Source organism: Physeter macrocephalus, chromosome 7 (genome assembly GCF_002837175.3).
Source record: "Physeter macrocephalus isolate SW-GA chromosome 7, ASM283717v5, whole genome shotgun sequence".
In the NCBI taxonomy this organism is placed as follows: domain Eukaryota; kingdom Metazoa; phylum Chordata; class Mammalia; order Artiodactyla; family Physeteridae; genus Physeter; species Physeter macrocephalus.
This window is the reverse complement of record NC_041220.1, coordinates 156204744-156226185: the sequence shown is the minus strand read 5'-3', so window position 1 is coordinate 156226185 and position 21442 is coordinate 156204744. Positions and strand designations below refer to the sequence as shown.

General features: G+C 45.1%; 1 long non-coding RNA gene across 1 annotated transcript in view; it reads right to left on the bottom strand.

Moving 5' to 3' along the window:
- Window positions 1-349: 349 nt before the first annotated feature.
- LOC112062071 (uncharacterized) overlaps window positions 350-21442 on the bottom strand; it is a 70358-nt gene continuing 49265 nt past the window's right edge. The window contains exon 4 of the long non-coding RNA XR_002890526.3: window positions 350-405. This is a non-coding gene — a long non-coding RNA (uncharacterized lncRNA). The remainder of the gene's footprint in view (window positions 406-21442) is intronic.

Sequence of the window (21442 nt, the reverse complement as noted above, 5' to 3'; positions counted from 1 at the left end):
GGTTCAGTGGGTTGTGTAGGCTTCCTGGTGGAGGGGACTGGTGCCTGTGTTCTGGTGGATGAGGCTGGATCTTGTCTTTCTGGCGGGCAGGACTGTGTCCAGTGGTGTGTTTTCGAGTGTCTGTGAACTTAGTAGGATTTTAGGCAGCCTCTCTGCTAATGGGTGGGGTTGTGTTTTTGTCTTGCTAGTTGTTTGGCATGGAGTGTCCAGCACTGGAGCTTGCTGGTCGTTGAGTGGAGCTGGGTCTTAGCATTGAGACGGAGATCTCTGGGAGAGCTCTCGCCGATTGATATTACGTGGCGCTGGGAGGTCTCTGGTGGTCCAGTGTCCTGAACTTGGCTCTCCCACCTCAGAGTCTCAGGCCTGACACCCAGCCGGAGCACCAAGACCCTGTCAGCCACACGGCTCAGAAGAAAAGGGAGAAAAAAAAGAGAGAAAGAAAAATAAAATGAAATAAAGTTATTAAAATAAATAATTAAAAAATATATTATTTTTAAAAAATAATAAAATTTTTAAGTAATAAAAAATAAAAAGAAGAGAACCAAACCAAGAAACAAATCCACCAATGATAACAAGCACTAAAAACTATACTGAGATAAACATAAAAATCAGAAACTAGTCAGTCGCATACAGCAAACCCCAAGTCTGCAGTTGCCCCCGAAGTCCACCGCTTCAATTTTGGGATGATTTGTTGTCTATTCAGGTATTCCACAGATGCAGGGTACAACGAGTTGATTGTCTGCAGTTGCCCCCAAAGTCCACCGCTTCAATTTTGGGATGATTTGTTGTCTATTCAGGTATTCCACAGATGCAGGGTACAACGAGTTGATTGTGGAGATTTAATCCGAGGCTCCTGAGGCTGCATGGAGGAAATTCCTTTTGTCTTCTTTGCTCACACAGCTCCTGGGGTTCAGCTTTGGATTCGGCCCCTCCTCTACATGTAGGTCACCCTCTGGTGTCTGTTCTTCACCCAGAGAGGAGGGGGTTAAAGTAGCAGCTGATTAGGGGGCTCTGGCTCACTCAGGCTAGGGAGAGGGAGGGTTATGGAATGCTGGGCGAGCCTGCGGCGGCCGAGACCAGTGTGACATTGCAACAGCCTGAGGCGCGCCATGTGTTTTCCTGGGGAAATTGTCCCTGGATCACGGGACCTTGGCAGTGGTGGGCTGCAGAGGCTCCCGGGAGGGGAGGTGTGGAGAGTGACCTGTGCTTGCACACAGGATTCTTGGTGGCGGCAGCAGCAGCCTTGGCATTTTATGCCCATCTCTGGTGTCTGCACTCATCTCTGAAGCTCATTTAGGCGGTGTTCTGAATCTCCTCTCCTAGCGCACCCCAAAACAATGGTCTCTTGACTCTTAGGCAGTTCCAGATTTTTTCCTGGACTCTCTCCCGGCTAGCTGTGGTGCACTAGCCCCCTTCAGGCTGTGTTCACGCAGCCAACTCCAGTCTTCTCACTGAGATCTGAACTCTAAAGCCTTAGCCTCAGCTCCCAGCCACCACCCGCCCCAGCGGGTGAGCAGACAAGCCTCTCGGGCTGGTGAGTGCTGCTCGGCACCGATCCTCTGCGGGAATCTCTCCGCTTTGCCCTCCGCACCCCTGTTGCTGCGCTCTCCTCCGCGGCTCTGAAGCTTCCCCCCTCTGCCACCTGCCATCTCCGCCAGTGAAGGGGCTTCCTACTGTGTGGAAACATTTCCTCCTTCACAGCTCCCTCCCAGAGGTGCAGGTCCCGTCCCTATTCTTTTGTCTCTGTTTTTTCTTTTTTCTTTTGCCCTACCCAGTTATGTGCGGAGGTTCTTGCCTTTTGGGAAGTCTGAGGTCTTCTGCTAGCGTTCAGTAGGTGTTCTGTAGGAGGTGTTCCACATGTAGATGCATTTTTTATGTATTTGTGGGGAGGAAGGTGATCGCCACATCTTACTCCTCCACCATCTTGAAGGTCCTCTCTATGATGTTTTAAGATTATCACATACCAAAGGGGAAAGGTGGGGGGGAGGGATAAATTAGGAATTTGGGATTAACATATACACACTAGTATATATAAAACAGATAATCAACAAGGATCTACTGTATAGCACAGGGAAGTCTACTCAATATTCTGTAATAACCTATATGGGAAAATAATCTGAAAAAGAATGGATATATGTACATATGTATAACTGAATCACTTTGCTGTACCCCTGAAACTAACACAACATTGTAAATCATGTACATATGTATAACTGAATCACTTTGCTGTACACCTGAAACTAACACAACATTGTAAATCAACTATACTCTAATATAAAATAAAAATTAAATTAATAAAGAAAGATTATCCCAGTAATTGCTATGGTGAATTGAACGGCCAAAGATTATCTCTGCGTCACAGTTCCTTTTGCATTCATGAACTCATATAGGTTCAAAGTTCAAGTGTGTTGATGAATCCTGACTCACCCGAAATTTGAACAGAGAACACTGGTGATGCAGAGACGGTTCAATAATCAACACTGATTAAGTCTAAATGACTAATGATCAATTATTTTAAATCATAAAGAGGACAGCAAATGTCTATGAATAAAGCACTTTTAAAAAACCATTTCTGGGGGCTTCCCTGGTGGCGCAGTGGCTGAGAATCTGCCTGCCAATGCAGCGGACACGGGTTCGAGCCCTGGTCTGGGAAGATCCCACATGCCGCGGAGCAACTGGGCCCGTGAGCCACAACTACTGAGCCTGCGCGTCTGGAGCCTGTGCTCCGCAACAAGAGAGACCGCGATAGTGAGAGGCCCGCGTACCGCGATTAAGAGTGGCCCCCGCTTGCCACATCTAGAGAAAGCCCTCACACAGAAACGAAGACCCAACACTGCCATAAATAAACAAACAAACAAACAAACAAACCATTTCTGGGATGGCCTTAGGTAAATACAGAAAAATTTTCTTAACTAAAATGTCACTGGGGGCCGATAAATGATTACTTATATTCTGGTTGATGGATATTTAGCAAGGAACGAGGAGGCTGAGCGCCATAACTCTGGCAATCATTCTATTTCAGCTCAAGCTCAATGACTTTCAGATAGGAGGCCACTTCATTGCAATACGGGGGTTGCATGCCTTTACCCTAGAGCGAGATGGCTAGAGCACTCTGTCCTGCCCTTGAGGCCACCTGTGTGACATCACAGACCCTGGATCTTGTTTCTGAGGTGCATGGATCTTGATCGTCAACCTAGACTGGGATAACCAGGCCCAAGAAAACACTCGTCTCATAGGAGACTTGAGAGTGACAAATTACAGAAATGATGTAGCCTGGAAAAGGCCATCTTGGTTTGGAGGCAACAGTGCTTCAGATACTCTACAGATATTTGTCCATGTCTATGGATATTTGTTCATGCCTCCTGCATTTAATTCAGACAATGTGGTCACCATATCCAAAATGGTACCCAAGGGAAACCTTCAAGGCACTGGATCCAGGCCTAAAGCCCCTACTTCCCAAAGAGACTCTAGAACCTCTTAACCTTCTTCGAGTCTGATTTTCATTTGCGGTGGTCAGAGGTCCAACCATTCAAGTCTATCATGTTCCCATGGATCTGAACCCAAAGCTCAGGACACTGGGACAATTTCATCATTTCTTTAGCAGTTTGAGGTCACATAAAGTAATCTTGGGGGCTCCTCTGGTCAGCGAGTCTTCCAATCCTTCCACGGCTGCCCTACGCACATTCTGTACTGAAAGATGTCATCAAAAATCTACTGTGTCCCTCTGGGTTGGTATAGCACCCTCACCCCAGAAAAAAAAAAAAACTGTCCCTCTTAGACATTACTTGGAAGAATTTTCAACCATGCCAAAGCTGAAGCTTTGAGTGTAGATGGCAATGACATGCTAGGTAGCCTGGGAGAGTGGCTTTGGCCTTGGAGCCTCCATGACAGGGCCTACATGGGTCCAGCACCATGATTTTAAAATAGTGTGGGGGATGTGTGGGGATGAGCTGGGAGGAAGATGATGGGAGAAGGAGATTACAGCGCCAGGAAGAGGCACCTTTCCCTGTTCAAATGGGGTGAATGGGAGGAATTGTGATGCCAAGACATGTAAATATTGATTGAAAAATCAGTATACATATCTTTCCTTTTTCAAAACTATTGTTCCACCATCTTTGTGTATAGCCAATTGTAAGCTCAAAAAATCCCTGAGTGTCTCAAATCGTTTCTAATTTCTCTATAATCGGTTGCTTGGATCAACAAAGAGGAAATTGGGAAATTCAATTTTCAGCAGGAAACTTAATGCATAATAAAAAAATAGTCGGGGTGGGGAGCGGACACAGGAACACAATGGTGCGGGTGTGTTGACCCATCAAACAATAATGCAAACAAAAGCCCTTGGAGCTGGTCTGGCTCTGGCAAACAGCCATTGCTGTCTTTGAAACCCTCAGTGACATTGTTGAAATCATCTTCAGAAACAGGAAACTGTGTGATTTTGATTTTCTGGCAACCTCATCCTTTCTTGTGAACTGGCAACCTGGCTGTGAGCTGTTAACTCTGATTCACACTAAATGATGGAGGCAGAAACAAAAGTATTTCCTTTTCACTTAAATCTCCATGTTTTCAGAAACAACTCTGAAGCTAAGTCACTTCTGCTCATTAATGTACCCAAGAAACATTCCTGAAATGAGGCCCGTACAGAGGCCAGACATGGCTTTGGCTCTAGTTTCCATCTGTCGCTAGAATGGGGAGGAAAATCTGCCTCAGTGAGAGTGGAAATTCAGTGGATGATGAGGGCTGTACTAGGTAATCAATCATTCCAGGAGGCATTTCCGCTTTGTCAGAACAAGACAGCAGATGGGTACAGAAATGTAATGGAGTGTCTGTTTCTTCATCTTTACATCGAGGAAGTTGACCTAGAACAAGGGTTGACAAACTTTCTGTAAAGGGCCTGATGTAAACATTTTCAGTTTTTCTGGCCAGACGGCCTCTGTCGCAACTACTCCACTCTGCCCTTGTACCACGAAAGCAGCCACAGACAATACATAAACAAATGGGCATGGCTGTGTTCCAATAAAACTTTATTTACACACATAGGTGGCGGCAGGCTGGAGTTGGTCTCTGAGCCATAGCCTGCTGACCCCTGATCCAGATGATTATATTGATACTTCATTCTCTCTTAAAGTGTACTTTTGAGAGACAGAGGTTAAAACACCAGCACGCTCTCTTCCTCCCTGGCACTGGCTTCTTTTCCAAACTGTCCTGGCCCTAGAGGGAGGAACTCTCTTTCCCTCTCTTTCTCGGTATCATCTATCCACTGCAATCTGACTACTCCCTACACAGCCCTTCAGAAACTAGCAAGCAAAGACCTCTGGTGACCTCCGGATGGTCAAAGCTGGGGGTGGCCATCCAAGTCTCAACCTCCTTGACCTCTCTGAGGTCTTTGAATTGACTGACCTCTCTATAACTCTTAGAACTCAGTCCTCTCTAGAACTCTGGACCCAGCTCTCTGGCTTGTCCTCCCGCCTCTGGCTGCTGCGTCATGGTCTGTAGTGCTGTTTCCTTTTCCTCCATCTCTGCCAGGGTCAGCCTTAGCCATTTTCCAGCTCATTCTCCCTGACATCTATCAACCATCTCCTCTCTCATGGTATTTGAGATCTCTTAGATAACTGCACCTTCATCTACCCCCATCCCTGAGCTGAGAATCATGGAGTCCTCTTTGACCCCTCACCTTTGACCTGCAAGCTGGTATATTCTCACTTCATATATTGCCTCTCCCCTCCCCCACTCCGAGTCAGTCCATGGATGTAAATGTCCTCAGCTGTGAATCACATGGACGTAAATGTCCTCAGATGTCAATCACCCTCCACTGAAAGACCCAGATAGTCATTCAGACAATCGAATGAAACTCTCTGAAAAACGGAAATCAGAAGCTAGTGAGAAAAACAACTTTTTACTTGAAAAGAGTAGAGTATTGGAGTGTAGGGAGGTGATATCCCAGATCACTGGACAACTTTCATGGGCTGTAGGCATGTGGCCCTTCACGAACTCCTTCCTCAACAAAAAAAATATTAAAAATTATATTTTATGACTACGTTGGTATGAAGGCAAGTACGATCCAGGCTGGATTATATTAATTTTTTTCCTTCCGATTTTTAGAAGAAACTGAAATAATTTTGTGGGCCCTCAGCTCTGTGCCTAATGGAAAAATTGCTCCTGGGGATGTTTGTCAGATGTTCATAAAAGCACAAAAGTTCTTTTAAAAAAACCTAATCATGTCAGATATTTCCTGTTTTAAACTGTTTATCCTTCTTTTAAAGAAAAATGCAGGGCTTCCCTGGTGGCGCAGTGGTTGGGGGTCCGCCTGCCAATGCAGGGGACGCGGGTTCGTGCCCCGGTCCGGGAGGATCCCACGTGCCGCGGAGCGGCTGGGCCCGTGAGCCGTGGCCGCTGAGCCTGCGCGACCGGAGCCTGTGCTCCGCAACGGGAGAGGCCACAACAGTGGGAGGCCCGCGTACCGCAAAAAAAAAAAAGAAAAATGTCATGAATGTCTGCCAACAGGAAATGTTAATATGAATATCGGGATTATATTCATTCACTTCATATAATATTTGGTGACACTGAGATACTGATATCAGGATGAGAAAATCGTTTTTTAATACATTAAAACTATTAATGATAGAAGTAAATCAGCATTCTGATGATGCTGTAAGTCATTTCTTTTTTTTTCCAGCTTTATAACTGACAAATACAAACTGTATATATTAAGGAATACAATATGATGTTTTGATATACATATACATTGTGAAATGATTGCCACATCAAGCTAAGTAATATTTCCATCACCTCACAATTACTACTGTGTTTTTTTTCTTTGTTTTTTGTGTTGAAAACAATTGAGATCTATTCAGCAAGTTATAAGTATACAATACAGTATTATTAACTATGGTCACCAAGCTGTACATTAGATTCTCAGAACTTATTCATCCTACGTAACTGAAACTCTGTACCCTTTGACCAACATCTCCTCCTTTCTCCTAACACCCATCCCCTGGCAGCCACCATTCTACTCTCTGCTTCTGTAAGTTTAACTTTTTTAGATTTCATATATAAGTGAGATCATGCAGTATTTATCTTTCTGTGTCTGGCTTATCTCACTTAACATTATGTCCTCTAGTTTCATCCATGTTGTCTCAAATGGCACCATTTCCTTCTTTTTTAAGGCTGAATAATATTCATATATATATATTCGTATAGATATATGAATATATATATATCACATTTTGTTTATCCATTCGTCCATCAATGGACATTTAGATTGTTTCCATTTCTCGGCTATTCTGAATTGTGCTGCAATGAACACGGGGGGCAGATATCTCTTCCAGAGCCTTATTTCATTTCCTTTGGCTAAACAGCTAGAAATGGGATTGCTGGATCATATGTTAGTTCTATGTTTAATTTTTTGAGGAATCTCTAGACTGTTTCCATAATGGATGCACCAACTTACATTCCCACCAACAATGCTAAGGGTTCCCTGAGAAAATAAATATTGATATGCTTTATTCACGCTTTAATAATAAAATGAAAGCCAGTTATCACCTCTTTCTGCAACCACTAGAGAAGGCATCAATCTCAAACAAACACTCTGGCTATTCCATTCCATACATCACTTGAATTCGTTGCGTCTGTTTCATTCAATTACTTCACGGTTTCATCCAGCCAACACTTATTAAGCATAAACCTTATGCCAGGAATTGTGCTAGGTCCGGCAATACAGCCGTAAGTACTGTACCTTCTATTTTAACTGTGACATTTAACACTGTATTAATAGACCATAATAATAAAGACAAGAAGTGGCTCCGAAAATGCAAAAGAGATTTAGACTTTGCCCTAAAAGGCATTTTTTGGATTCCTAGTGGGATGGAGGAGGATGGGATTACAAGGAAGGGGAATCAGTGTGCCTTGCTAACGATTAGGCTTACATGGCACCTCAATTCCATTCCGCGAGAGCAGGGAAGATGAAGAACGTTGTAGGTCCGAGTTTCTCAAACAAAGGGGTTTTTGAAACACGGGAGATTATTCATTTTATACTAAGACAACACAGACCTACTGGGGAGCGGAGGCAACTTGTTGTCTTTAAAACGTGGAGCTCACACCCTTCATGAAGTGTGTGACGCGTGGAATGAATTGAGTTTTTGCATTTAGAACCTCTGGCTCCCAGGAGAAGCAGGTGGCCCTGGGAGGAAGGGCCTGGCACAAAGGGCACACGCGTCACATGTCAGCTCTCTCATTCGTTGGAGACAATCCCACCTGTAACGCCAACAGTTGACTCAGACATACTTTGGAACCAACGGCTGCGCAGCCGTCTGTCTCATCTGGGGCAGGGGCACGGCGTGCGCGGAGGAATAGCAGCAAAGGAATGAGTCTACGATGCCGGTGCTGGACGCAGGTTACCGTAGACCAGGGTGGCTCCATCTCAGCCCTAGTGGCACCTGGGCCAGGTCATTCTTTGAGGGGGACGGTCCTGTGCACTGCAGGATGTTTAGCAGCATCCCTGGGCTCTACCCACTAGGTGCTCTCACTCCCAGATGTGACACCGAAAAAAGCCTCCAGACACTGGCATCTGTCCCCTGGAGGGCAAAATCGGCCCCAGTTGGGACCCACTGCCCTGGTGACCTGTTAGACCGTCCTGAGAATCAAATGACAGAGAGTAAGTGAAACTATCTGGTAGCCCCAAAAGCCCCAACCCAGGGGTTCTCGGTGCAGCCGGCCCATTTCTGTCCCTGGGGAGATTTTAACGTCCTGAGGCCCAGGAAACATGCCAGCTCAGTTAATCAGAAACTCAGCAGGTAGGACGGAGGCAGCAGTGTGATTTGGCATTCCCCCAGAGATTCCAGGGGACAGCGATGTGGGGACCCTCTGCTCTAAGCAGACGTGCCATTCTCAGGACTGGGTGGGTTAACTCTGCCATTTGATGGGAAAGCCTGGGCCTGCGCCCCTATATGAATACACAGCACTCATCCACCTACAGACAAAGGCAGCATTTGCCGATGGCCCACGATGGGCCAGCCGTGCAGTGCGCGCTGGAGAAGCAAAGTTGACCAAGACTGTTCTTGCCCTCCAGGGAATTCTAATCTACTAGCTGGAGAGACTCCTGAAAAGCCCACTGAGAAGGGCCCTGACAGAGTTTGCCCAAAGAAGCACACGGAAGAGGGGCATCAGTCAGGGAGGGGTGTCAGGGAGAGGAGGCTTTCTGAAAGAGGTGAACGCAGACGTTTATCCTTAAATAGCCAGAGCCTAAAATGTGCTGTGGCATTCTAGTAAAAACTTTTGCCCAGGTGGGGAGGGATCAATTAGGAGTTTGAGATTAACAGATACACACTACTATATATAAAATAAACAAGGACCTACTTATAGCTCAGGGAACTATATTTAGTATCTTGTAATAACCTATAATGGAAGAGAATCAGAAAAAGGACACACACACACACACACACACACTATATTGACTCAGTTATACGTATATATGTATAACTGAACCAATTTGCTGTACACCTGAAACTAACACAACATTGTAAATCAACTATACTTCAATAAAAAGTTGTGTGCTTTCGGGGCAAAAAAGAGAGAGACTTGGTAAAAACAAACAAACAAACAAACACCACAACTTTTGCCAAGAGCCTAAGAATTGGAGAAAATGCAGAAATTTAAATGAACACAAAACACTCAAGCACCTAGAGGATTATTGGGAGTGAAACCTCCATCTCCTGCACTACCAGCCCCGTATGATAAATCGGCCATGTTTGCTTGGCCTTCAGAGCTTAAATCACTAATTCAGGCTACAGAGCATGGATGTTCCCAGCCTTTAGCCCCATAGGCACATCTAAGACTTCTAGATGTTCTCAAAATGAGCGGTAGGTTTTTTCTAACACTTCTTATTAAAAATTTCAAACATAATACCAGGTGGAAAGAATTTTCTAGAGAACACCCATGTTCCCACCACCCAGATTCCACCATTGACATTTTGCTATACTTGCTTATCCATCCATCCGTCTGTCCCTCTGTCTGTCTACTAATCCAAGTTGTACATTTTTTGAAGTTTATTCTCAATGAGTGCGATAAAAGAGTGAGCGTTTTAAAAAGCCATTCCTAATTTGTTAGCCAGCATTATTATTATTTGTTGGCCAATTCACATAACCATGTGGAGAACGATGTTGGGCGTGGGAGGAGTCAGGCCTTGAGTTGTTAGAAACCAAGTCACTAAATTACTGTACTTATTCTAATAACCCTTGAGAAATAGCCTTTAAATTTGCTTAAACATTTCCTGTGGTCTTTGCAGATAACCCTCTAGTGGAAAAAAAAAAACTGAAGTGACCATGTGCGTCCTAAACGCTTTGGTTAGCTCACAAAACCTGCGTGAAAAATGCATTTTCAAGCGTTTCAGCTTCCTTAAACCAGCGTTGCCTCAAATACACTTCCTCCCTTTACAAAGCCTTAAAGATTTTCGTACTGAGTTGTTTCTGAGAGACAGCTCACAAATACTCCAGCTGAGAAAAGAGATAAATTGCCCCATCCGAGAAGTGAGAAGAATTTCTTCAGGGTTTTCTAGCTTGGACCCTTGGAGTTCTTAAAAAAAAAAAGGCTTTGTGCCTGTCAAACGCTGCAGAATCCTTTTTTTGGTTATTTCTAGGCGGCTGTGCCAGAGAAGTAGCTCTGTAATCCTCATTTGTCTCCAACTGACATCTCATCCTGCTTTGTGGCAGAGAATTCTTCCTTGATGTGACATTCCTTTAAAGAAAAAATGAGCTGGCATTGAATTCTTAGCTGAATACCGCTCGTTGGTGTGTGTGTGTGTTTTTCTGATTACAGAACAGGCCTGGAATACCATTTTAAGCCAAACTCCTTGATGAGGCATTTGTAAATTGTATTTCTCCATATGGGCTATAAAAGAGTAAGAATGGTTGCACAAAGCAATCAGGAAGATTTTTCTTCTTTCTTAACTGTTCCACATCTGTAGCTTGAAACAGAGCGAAGCCTGAGGCCATTATGGCTTGAAATTGTCCAAGATGTCTCAATGGCTAATTGGGGCGTCAAGTGGATGGTGGGGAAATGGGACAAGCTGGTGGGGTTTAGTGTCAGGAGGCTGGGATTCCCTTGGGGTTACTGAGAACTCCCGGATACAAAGGTGGGCTGACTTGAAGGCGGAAGATGGCTTCCCACCCAGCAAGGGAAATGATCCTGTCGAGACAAATCTTGGCACAAAAGTGTAGAGGTTGAGTTTCAGGTTGGGGCAGAACTTCCCAGGGTGCCACTGTGCCTGTGCTTAGGGCTGGAACCTGTGTTGCCATGGGAGTGGGGCTTTTCTGGGATGAGCAAGGGAGTCCAAGTGCTAGGAGTGGACAGTGACAAAGGAGGCATGGGCGCAGTCTTGGGGACCCACATGGAGATGGGGAAAGAGCCGTAGACATGATCGTTCCTGATCTCTGGGGCTAGGGACTCTCACATTTCCGAGCCCATCATTTTAGGCAGAACAGACACTTTGCCCAGTGGAGTACAAAAGGCCTGGAGAGATTCAAATCCATCCTTAGCATTGCTGGTCTAGAAGGTGGAAAAGGATTTTGAGAGTTTCTTAGCAGAAGAAATGGGTTTAGGTCTGCAGCTAAGGGGCCTCAGGTTGGTTGCTTCTTCCTGCATGACATGAGATGGTAGGGGGCACCCTCAGCCACCAGAGCCCTGTGGCTGTGCTCTCCAGGCTCCAGTGAAGGTGCAGGCAGAGGATCACCACGGGTTGGGGAAGGGCTCCTCACTGAAAGAGCAAGTGAAGGAGACGTGCCCAGGAGACAGGCAGGGCAAAAGGTGAGCTCTGGGTGCCCCTGTTGTGGTTTCCTGTTCTTTGTTTCCTCCTGAAGCAATGCAGTTCATATCACGGTAAACTCATCACCAGGCTGAAGCAAACCCGAGTTGCAGACAGAGAGCACGTCTCCTAGAACATTCTGCCTGCTCCAAGCCCCTGCAAGCCATTGGTTGGGCAAGCGTTCAGCTTCGCAGATTCACTAGAGAATCATGTCACGCCCGGAGTGAGTGAACAAAGTAGGAAAGGACAAAATGAAGCGCCCTGAGTCTGTGGCAGGTCCTCCAACCTGGTACTCAAGCCCTTCCAAGATTTGTGAATCATTTCTAGAACTAGAGAATTTCTAAAAGCAGAGAATTAATATATCCTTATAGATACCTTAAAGCTACCAGGCCTCAAACCAGGTGATTATTTTCATTCATCCCAGTCATGCTGAACACCCTTCATAATCTTTTGACCCCTCTTTTCATGAACGTGAATGTCCAGAAACTGTTGCCTAAGACATCCCTGGAACATATCTTTTTTTTTTTTTTTTTTTTTTTGCGGTACGCGGGCCTCCCTCTGTTGTGGCCTCTCCCGTTGCGGAGCACAGGCTCCGGACGCGCAGGCCCAGCGGCCACGGCTCACGGGCCCAGCCGCTCCGCGGCACGTGGGATCCTCCCGGACCGGGGCGCGAACCCGCGTCCCCTGCATCGGCCCGGTTGCCCTGCATCGGCAGGCGGACGCGCAACCACTGCGCCACCAGGGAAGCCCCCCCTGGAACATATCTTGATCCTGTGTTTATTTATTTATTTATTTAATATTTATTTATTTATTTGTTTGTTTGGCTGCACCAGGTCTTAATTGCAGCGCGTGGGATCTTCGTTGTGGCATGTGGGATCTTTTAGTTGTGGCATGTGGTACCTAGTTCCCTGACCAGGGATTGAACCCGGGCCCCCTGCACTGGGAGCGCAGAGCCTTAACCACTGGACCACCAGGGAAGTCCCAATCCTGTGTTTAAAGAAGCCATCTAACAGGCAAAAATGCCCACAGAGCAAAGTGGAGATGAGAAAGGCTAAAGCAGCAGAAAAGAGAAAACAAATGAACAACTCTTAAAAGAGACTGGAGAGCTATTGAATAGGTGTCATCAAATACACAGCAATTTCCAAAAGGAAAATTCAGAAGTTGCTGAACCCATCCGCTCAGCTATTGCAGTACTGGCTGGGAGTGGAGGTCAGTTCAGAGTGCTGGGGAGTAAAAAGATTCAGCCCCCAGAAAGCCAAGACTTACAGCTGATAAAAACCAAAACTGTAGGAAGGATCAAAATTAATTGATCCTGAGCAGCAAGCCTATGCTCTCAAAGGAAAAATTTGCGATATTGAATTTAATATCATTTTAACCACCAGAGCCAAATTCATCAAGAAGGTTCATAAGGGGGACTTCCCTGGTGGCACGGTGGTTAAGACTCCATGCTCCCAATGCAGGGGGCCCAGGTTCGATCCCTGGTCGGGGAACTGGATCCCACATGCAGGCCGCAACTAAGAGTGCACATGCCACAACTAAGGAGCCCACGTGCCACAACTAAGGAGCCCACATGCCACAACTAAGGAGCCCTCAAGCCACAACCAAGGAGCCCGCCTGCCACAAATGAGACCCAGCGCAACCAAAATAAATAAATATTTTTTTAAAAAGTGTTCATAAGGAACAAAACAAAATTTTACGTTGACCTTCCTAAAGAATGTCATCGAAGAACGTTTTCTGTTACCATTGACCATTAAAAGTTAAAAAGCTTTATTGTCTCTATCTGTTCTCTTGTTTCCTAACTCCTCTTACACACATTATTTGTATTGCATGTTTACGTGTTTACTATGGATGTTAAGGAGACTACCATTCATTCTATCACCTTGTTTGCGAAATGGTTCGCAGTAACAGATCCTTGAGGTTTAAAAAGCAGCTATGGTTAGTTTAAGAGCTCTCCTTCCCACTTGATTTCAGCCTGCGCTGCTTTTCCAATTTACTGGGATGTCTATTTCCTTTGTAAATTAGGATGCTTTTCCCTCTGGTGATTATTGGGGCTGACTGGTTTTGCTCTGCACTTCCCTGGAGGACCCTGTCTTTTCTTTGGCTCACCTTCTGTTGCCCTTCCTTATTTGTAGATCACTGAGGGAGACAGGTTTCCTTTGAATGTCATTAACACTTTGTAATTGGCCAGGAAGCGAACAAGAATACCAAATGTCCCTTTCCCATCATGGGGCCAGCCCTGTTTTGTTTTTCTATCCTGAACCCCAAGCAGGGAGTGGCCCGCATATAACGGCCCCTCTAGGGGGAGACTGATTCATATCATGGGGAAGTGAAATTCGAATTGCCATGGTTAATGCCTTCGTCCTGTATATCCCCATCAATCCTCAGCTTCCTCCTCAAACAAAAAACACAAAAGGACTGTGGATTCACTGTAGTGACAGCAATGCTACTGAGAGGCAAAACGCAGGAACACCCAGGCTCTGAGTCAAACAGACTCAGGTTCGAGGGGAGGCCTGGATGACATACACTTTTTTTTTTTTTAAAGTCAGGTGGTGAGGTATAACTTACATATGGTAAAACTCTCCAAGGCCTCGTATTTGGAATCGCACTTTCCTATAATCCTTGGAGGAAACTGCACCACATTCAGAGTCAGGAAGCATGGACCCTGTTCCCATATTCCCCTCCGCCCCCCACCAATGTCACTTAATAGCTCTCACCTCTGCGTGGCTTCTTTTGTAAAATATGAGTTGAGCTAGGTGCTGGTAAGGCACCCTCTAGATTTTAAGAAGTCGATAGTTTTACGTTTTAAAGTCTTCCCCAAAGATCTTTAAGAATCGCGTGAGTGAAGTCTGATGTTGAAACAACGAAGCTTCTAGAGCTCAAGGTTTCATTTTTACAGTTGCTGCTGGGAGACTTGCTAAGCGCGTCGGAGCAGAGTTCCCACACCCTGCTTTGAAACTAACCTGCAGCCCTACACCCCACCTTAGTCACCCCAGTCCTCCAGCCTGCAGAGGTGGTGGGAACAGGAAGTCAAGTTTCTCAGAAAGTTCAGGTTGCCTTGGATGGGTGCCAGATGGCGCTGGAATCAAAGTGCTGCAGGGAGTCATCGAAGGTTCTCCTCTTCTGGTTACAGAAAGGCTCTCCTAACCTTCCTCCCTTAAACCTTCCTAAGCTTCAATGCGAAAACCTTTCTGCAGCTGGGGAAAGAGTCCGGCATTCTTTGGTTATGGATTTGGGGCCCTGATCTGGCTTGGCCCAACTCTGTTTGCTCTGCCTTGTCTCTCCTCCCCGCAAACCAAATAAACGAAGCACACACATTCCTGGGTCCAGGTTTACATCCGGAACTGAAATGGGACGTTTACTAACATAGCGTGACCAACTTTGAGTTTTTGGAGAGTGTTCCCCCCATTTAAAATGCTCTGGCTTGGGCTTCCCTGGTGGCGCAGTGGTTGAGAGTCCGCCTGCCGATGCGGGGGACGCGGGTTCGCGCCCCGGTCCGGGAGGATCCCACGTGCCGCGGAGCGGCTGGGCCCGGGAGCCACGGCCGCTGAGCCTGCGCGTCCGGAGCCTGTGCTCCGCAACGGGAGAGGCCACGGCAGTGAGAGGCCCGCGTACCGCAAAAAAAACAAAAAAAAACAAGTAAAATGCTCTGGCTTGATTCCCACACTTGGGGAAGGAGACAACGGCGAGCCCCGTCTCTCCTCTCTCCTCCAGGTGGACACAAAAGCTGCATACCTGCGGGCAGTTCCAATGCAGAGATCACATTCTCCGACTCCTGGCCATTTAAGGCAGCCTTAGTTTGGTTTGGTTTGGTTTGGTTTTTAAGTCCTATTGGAAAGTTGATTTCCATGGAATCTTGTGAGACTGACGGAGAAAATCACACCAAAGTCTACCTTCCGTGCAGTGTATGGAAGCCGGTCCCGATCTGTGCTGCATCGTTAGGGGGGTGTCTGATGACATTTTACCTTGTTCTGTGATTTCCAATGTGCACGTGTTAACTTCTAACGTACTCTAAAATGTTTAATTGTGCTTATAAAAAAGGAAAATGAGGATCAAAATGCGCAGGACACTCAATAGCTCCTCAGTGAAGCTGAAAAATGCAAAAGGTCCATCTCCTCTCATTAGAATATAAGGGCATGAGAGCTGGATTCACGTCTGTTTCCTTTATTTCTATATCACCAGGGCCTAGAACAGTGCGTGACACCTAGTGTTGAACTGATTAAACAAGGAGGCCCTTAGATGGAGGTGGCTTTAATGCCCTGGTGGCCTACATGAGCAAAACACAATCTAAGCCTGTAAGGGCCTCAAGGTTACCAAGTTGAAACCTAAGGACAACCAACCCCAAACAGCCAACTAGGCCTGAAGCTACAACCAATCAATCATTTCCTTATTTTGCTTCTGCCTTTTCACCATAAAAGTCTCTCCCTAAGCTGCCGTCAGTGGAGAGCTCCCGACCACTTCTGTTTTGGTGCTGCCTCATCAAATCAAGTTTGGCTCAGTTAAACTCAGTTTATCTTTTAACACTGGTAAAGGCTCAGTCGATCTTTGCTGAATGACTGAATACGTGAATGAATTAATAACCTCTCACAGAATCTTCTGGAAGAGATTTTTTTTCACCAAATCCTTAAATAATACAAGTATTGATTGAGTCTGTGAGGTGAATCAAACAAACCAAAAAAATAGAATAAAGAAACAGAGCAAGAATGTGTCAACTGACTTATCTACCCAGGGAAGTAACAACTAAGTTTCAAAAAAGAAACTGTACGAAATACCACTCAGGAACAAAGAGAAATGAAATAGTGACACTTGAAACATCATGGCTTTCAAAATAATCATGCTGAGTAAAACAGGCTGGGTTTAACAGAGTATCTACCGTATGATTTAATGTATATAAAATTAGTCTATAAAATACAATTGATAGTAACAGAAAACAGGTCAGTGGTTGCCTGGATACTGAGAGAGGAGGGGGAGGGATTACAGACAGGTAAGAGGAAATATTTAGGGATGATGGTAACGTTCAGCATCTTGATTGCGGAGATGGTTTTACAGGTGTGTGTATAAATCAGAACTCATCATACTGCACATGTTAAATACATGCAGTTTATGTTATGTCCATTCCTCCTCAATAAAGCTAGAAATGCAAAAAGAGTACATTCTAATGTACCAATCAAGACATACCCACTGAGTAAGTAATTAATTAACTCAACAGAATTAATCCAACAGGCACTCAATGAACCGGTGTATACGAAGTACGTTTATGCTTGTCATGATACATCTGAGGTGTCTATTTCAGAAGCAAAGGTGCCATAATAATGATCCATAGAACTTTTGCTTTATAACCTGCCTCTCCATCTCCACCTCCATCAGAACTGCCTTGCATTTTAACACTCATTCAACAAGTATCTGCTGTACTGTTGTGTTTACGAATTCATTTTCAACTTCCTCTGATCTCTTTTGAACTCTTGGCCTGTCTTCCAATCTGTTAGGTACCCACCTTCACGCCCATCCTCCTCTCCAGAAAGCTTACCTTAAAATCTAGTGATTTTAAAATCTAGGGTTTTCTTTTCCAACCTCCAAATCATTGATAAAACTATGAAGAATACCAGGAAGAGGAGGAAGAATTTCCCAGGTTGTTTACTAAGAAAGCAATCTCTGTCACTGAAATCCCGCAGCTTCGCCCCCAAGCTGGAGTCTCACCAGAAGAGGCTCAGTCTAAAAAGAACGTCTGTTCCCAACTGGCTCTCCGCTTGTTTTGCACTCAGTCAATAAACTTGTGTCAGCTCAGGGAGAAGGGATATGGCCGTAAGTAAGAATAACTACTTAAAGTGAAAAGAAACATGAGATGTTGATCTTTGCTTGACACAAACCTCTATCACTCTTCCGCTCAGCATTCTTTCTTGCTAGGCTTCCCCACTTTTCCAGATGGTGCAGTCAGTTGCGTCTGGGCCTTTCCCATATGCACTGTGGTTTACTGGTTCATGTTCACGCCCTGGTCATCTCATGACCTGGCATACCAGTGAGCTGTTTTCTCTTTCAGATACTCTTGGGCCACATTTTCATCCCCCTCGACATCTTCACTTGTAAAAAATTCTGTGTGAAATCATCTTTCCCCAGTGGGGTTAGTTAAGGGGTGACTGCTAAGGAGACAACAAATGTTCTAGAGTCCCGGGTCCTGGGTTTGAGTCCTGGCCTTGTAACCTTTGACACTTCAGGAATCCTGATGACTCTCAGAGCCTCCGTTTCTTTATCTGTAAAATGAGGCCATAATACTAACCTGCATTGTATTAAAATACAAGGATTTTACTGCTACCAACCCACGTTTTATTAAAACAGCAAGAATGAATGTGCCAACACTGAGTAAAGGCTGACTAACGGGCTCCCTTCAGTCTCACTGGTGGTGTGAATTCAGCCATTTGCCTTCAGGAAAACCCTAGGTTCATCAGTAGTTTGTTTTTGTTTGGTTTCTTGGGGTTTCCCCCACTTCTCTCCACTTGGACAGTTACTAAGCCTAAGGGGGTCTTGGTGGGAGAGACAGATAAATGCTAACGGCTTTTACTGCTACTGATCTAATTACACAAAAGCCTCTGGGGCCTGCCAGGTGCTTCATTACTTGGGCTATATCTAAGACAGTGGGGAAGTCTGGTGGTTTCCTTGGAAATACCCAAGTTCAGAGATTTAGGTCATGGGTTTTCTGCAACTTTCCTATAGGGAATCAAACCCTAGGGTGTCCAAGTGACTGAAGTTCTTGCATTCAAGTCCGCTTTTGCCTCGCTCTAATCACTTTCTAGTAGCCTAACTAGTGCTTTATGGCTGTGGTCCAGATTCAGTTGCTTTGTGGATAAAATGGTTTCTCATATGTATTTTTTAAATGTATTTTTTAATTGAAGTAGAGTTGAATTACAATGTTGTATTACTCCTGTACAGCAAAGTGACTCAGTTATACATATACATACCTTTTGTTTTCATACTCTTTTCCATTATGGTTTGTCACAGGATGTTGAATATAGTTCCCTGTGCTCTACAGTAGGACCTTGCTGTTTATCCATTCTCTACATAATAGCTTACATCTGCTAACCCAACCTCCCACTCCATCCCTCCCCCAACCTCCCTCCTCCTTGGCAACCACCAGTCTATTCTCTATGTTCCTATATGTATTCTTACATCAAAATCAATCTCTCTCTTTCTCTCTGTCTCTTTCTCGCTCTCTCTTTTTTTTAAAAAAAATGGCCCACATTCATGATCTGCAGAAGATGGCAAAGGTGACTCTTTTGACCTGCTGTGCTATATAATCTGTGCACCTTTCCACTATTAAAAAAGAAGATTCTTGAAAACACCAAAGAGAGAGGTTGGAACCAACTCCCTTTCCTGCCAACGCAGGCTCTCTCCTAACTGTGGCCAGTCAAGACCCTTATTTGGCGCCCAGACCCACTCCCAGCACCCGTGGTTTCACGTCAATAAGGTTTTCTTTTTACACACACAGAATTTTAAATTATTTTTGCAATCTAATCAAACCTTCATAAACAACCATCCATGTGCAAGTCCTGAAAGTCTTGACAGCGGAAGTATACGCAACCACTTTATATTTGCAAACGCCCACCAGTGGACACAAGAGCCGAGCTCCGAGAGAGGCGAAGGAATGGAAAACTCATTAGCTGCCTATTGAATTCAAAGGAAGACAGGCATTTCCCCCAGAGGCACAGGCTGAGGAATGCTATTCCCTTTCCTGTGTCGGCCGGCATCCAATGCTCTTACTCATTATAAGACTGGAAACAAGGCTTCCCTGGTGGCGCAGTGGTTGAGAGTCCGCCTGCCGATGCAGAGGACGGGGGTTCGCGCCCCGGTCCGGGAAGATCCCACGTGCCGCGGAGCGGCCGGGCCCGTGAGCCGTGGCCGCTGGGCCTGCGCGTCCGGAGCCTGTGCTCCGCAACGCGAGAGGCCGCAACAGTGAGAGGCCCACCCATCTGGTTCTCTTCCTAGATTTTCCCTCCATATTGGGAGACCCACCAGATATTTAAAGGATCAGCATCGCCCACTTGACTCCTCCCACTTGGAGGAGTTCAGAACCCCAAGCCAGGCACTTTGAAGCTCTAAGTGTTGGGAATTTCCAAAATCTGTTAGCATACTAGGGTGGAATTTTCAAGTTTATTCCTTTTCTAGAAGCAGTTCAGCAAAGATCTGCAAGGGGCTGCATGAATCAGCATCTGGTTTGAAAGAAGATCAATATAGCTTAGTGTTCTCAATAAAATAAAAACAGACAGCCAATTTAATTATTATGTTTCTATTGAGTTTTCTAACCCCAAAGCTAATTATTTTTTGCTAATGATCTCTACCTTGATTATAGCCCATGTTATACAAAATTCAGAATTCAATCATGTTGCACCAGCTTTTGGGAGTCAGGCTCAGCAAACACATTATTATTAGCTAAAAGTTTTGGTAAAGGCAGAAACCCTGACAAAGACAGAGAAAGAGAAATATTATATGATATCACTTATATGCAGAATCTAAAAAAAATGATGCAAATGAACTTCTTCACAAAACAGAAACAGACTCACAGACTTAGAAAACAAACTTAGGTTACCAAAGGGGAAAGATAGGTGGGGGGAGGGATAAATTAGGAGTTTGGGATTAACATATACACACTACTATGTATAAAATAGATAACCAACAAGGACCTACTGTATAGCACAGGGAACTCTACGCAATACTCTGTAATAACCTATATGGGAAAAGAATCTGAAAAAGTGTGTATACACACACACACACACACACACACATATACATACACACATATATATGTAAATCTGAATCACTGTGCTGTACACCTGAAACTAACACAACATTGTACATCAACTCTACTCCAATAAAACACAGCAACCAAAAAAACCTGTTACTGTGTTTATTTGACACCAAATCCCTGATTTGACTGGCTTCCATTCCCTTCTATGGAGCAGTTTTTGACTCAATCGATCCATTGTGGTTTTGCTGTAGAAACAGCTTCCTAGCAGAATTTGTGTAGGTAGTCAGGCTGTGGAAATTTGATCCCCAAACCATTACAGAATCATGAGATGAGAAGAACAAGAGCAAAACTGGAAAGAATCAACACTGAAAATAGGAGCCTTCACCGGCACCCGAGTCTCAGTTTATCCTGATCTTTACTCAGGTTAAAACGCAGCTTGACCTCACAACTTGAGAATCCCTGGCAATCGGTCCTGTTGCAAGGAATTTTCCATTTCAGGTAAACAAGCTGTTGTTCAGGGAGGGGTGAGGGTGCTGTTTCCTTTCAAGTTACTCTTATCTTTTATCAAGGCCAAGGGCAGAGCAGTGTTGACTGTAAAGCAAAGCAAACACAAGAGCAGTGCTATCAGAACATGTTCTCACCCAGCAGGCCAGGCCTGCAGTATCTGTGGTCCTCAATCCCCACCCTCCCTTGCAAATCCATCACCTCTACCTGCTCCCAGCTTGTCTCCCAATGTAGACATCCAGCCCAAGGCCTCTTTCCCAAACTTATTAGAAGGATGGGATCTCAAAAATGATCCTAATCGCTATACTGTAATATTCTTTCTTTCTTTTTTTTTTTTTTCTTTTTTTTTTTTTTTGCGGTGCGCGGGCCTCTCACTGCTGTGGCCTCTCCCGGTGCGGGGCCCGGGCTCG